This window comes from Primulina tabacum, chromosome 13 (genome assembly GCF_025594145.1).
Source record: "Primulina tabacum isolate GXHZ01 chromosome 13, ASM2559414v2, whole genome shotgun sequence".
Lineage (NCBI taxonomy): Eukaryota > Viridiplantae > Streptophyta > Magnoliopsida > Lamiales > Gesneriaceae > Primulina > Primulina tabacum.
Genome location: NC_134562.1, coordinates 15695003 through 15697327, shown reverse-complemented (window position 1 = coordinate 15697327; position 2325 = coordinate 15695003).

The window sequence follows — 2325 nt, the reverse complement described above, 5'->3', positions numbered from 1 at the left end:
TAAACAAATCCTACACCAATTTGGGAAGACATGTCTCGGTCCTCTCCACTCCACACAATCCCCAACTTGACACCATTTAACTCCCCCAACAAGGAAACAAAGACCACCTATTCATCATGCATGTTTCCCCCCAACTTGACATCATTTACTCCTCCATGCACCACCTTATTTGACCACAAGCCTTCACCACCTTCTTCACTCCACCTAGCACGAAACTTCAGAAGAAAACTCATCCAATAATCGTGAGCCATCAAGAGAGAAAAGAGAGAAAACAAGCAAGAAAAGATAATTCCGTCTCCGCCGCGCCGCGTTCGTCGTAATCGATTTGTTTTCGTTTCAAACAAATCCAAGGATGTCTATATTATTTCTTTGCTCTTCAATCAAGTTATATATCTATTTTTAAACCATTACATGTGCTTGATCTATGACAAAACCGAAATCATGTCAAGAACTTTCGAAAAACATTGTACAGAATTTTCGGCTCTTCCCACATGCACTTCACGTTCTTTGTTGTTTTTGTGGTTACAGGGTTGGCTCGACTTCCAGGGACTCAAGGCTGCTTTAAGACATGATATAGGGTGTGTTAGGAAGATAGTTGTCCATTGGTTTCAGCCCTTTCCCCCCTTGCATCACGTTTTGGACAGCAACTCCCCAACATGTCATTTTGTGTCTCGATTTGCATGTTTATTGTCTAAGGTGAAGATTCTGATCTTGGCTGCCCTAGAGGCTATAGCCATGGTTAGAACCTTTCCTTGACATGTCTAGGACGTGATCAAGATGCCATTTCATGGCTTGGTTCATGGTCCCATTGGTTTTCAAAATAAACAAGAACAGCCCCCTTCGGTTTTAAAATTCTGGTTTTTTTGTTGAGTGTGTTTAGTTTCGGTTTTTAGGTGTCAAGTGGGTTGTGGTTGGCTTCTAGCCCTTAACCACGACTCTTACAACACCTTAGCATGTCTAGCATGGACCATGGTTAACCTCATAGCCATTGGATCCTTCATTTGACAGCAAAACAAGCAACGCCCCCACGCGTGCAATGTGTGTGTTCCCGGGTGAAGCTTGTATTGTCGTAGGTGTTTGCAGGAATTGTGTTTGGCCTAGGGCCCTTAGCCATGGTTCAAACCATACCTTAGGATGTTGGTAAGAGGCTCTAGTCGGTGGTTCAAGTCCCAATGGCCAGTAGCCTTTAAAACGACGCAAGGAAGCGCAACAGCTGCTGCTGTAATTTTCTGGACAGCAACTTTGCCTTCGGTTCAGAGGTGTGTTTCGAGTTCTTTGTTGGCTTTTAGCCTATGGCCTTGACTGGACAGTGTCTTATTGAGTTAGGAAGGTCATGTTTTTGGCGGTTTGTGATTTGATCAAGTTTAGAGGTCGTACGAGAATTTACGGTGCAATGTGCCAAAGTGACTCTCGAAAGAGTGTTTCATGATTTTGGCCTCCTATGCACAATTTTCGTGTATTACAGCCCTTGGTAATTATTTTCCAGTATTTTAGGTGTATTTTAATCATGACTAAATGATGATTTGATGTTGGTTCGGGTTGGTACAGAGTCATGGTTAAATATTAAGTTTGTTGGGCTTAATAGTCTCGTTTTTAGTTCGATTTTGAAGCGTTGGTCAAGATAAGTTATTTGCATGGTCAAGTCAAGTTATGTGCATGTTTTTCATGTTAGAATTAGGTCGCAGCGAGCCTAGGAACGATCCAACCCAAATTTGTAAAATAACTCAGGAATTTAATTATATTACGTGCATAAAAATATAAAATGTTCATTTTTGAGATATATGCGATATTGCTTGTGGCCACCTCACGTTCATGAGATTGCAGCTTATCATGGAATTATTACTTCATCCGGTGGCTACTGACCGGTTCATGTTCATGTATGGGTACGGATATCTAGTCCAAGGGCTGTGATGATCTCTACCGCCCAGTATACTGTGGTTTAGTCTGATCATACGATTCATTTCACGTTATGGGCCACTTGCGTAGAACATATTCTCAACAGAAAATTATTATATGCTATTTCATGACAAGGCTCTATCGAGCAAGCATTTCACTTACGATTTTCTGTTCAGTTATGCACATATTTATAATTACTTATGACAAGACATTTTCACGTTATGCTTTACGACATGATATTTTTACCCGGCATGAAACTTTATGATATATTTTACTCGTTATTCACGATATATGCATGCTGAGTCTTTAGACTCACTAGACTTGATTGTTGTAAGTGCTGATGAGGTCGGGACCGAGGACGGGGACCAGTGAGCCATCTTGGGTCGGCAGTAGTAGGAACCCGAGGACCTTATTTATCAGTTTATTTAT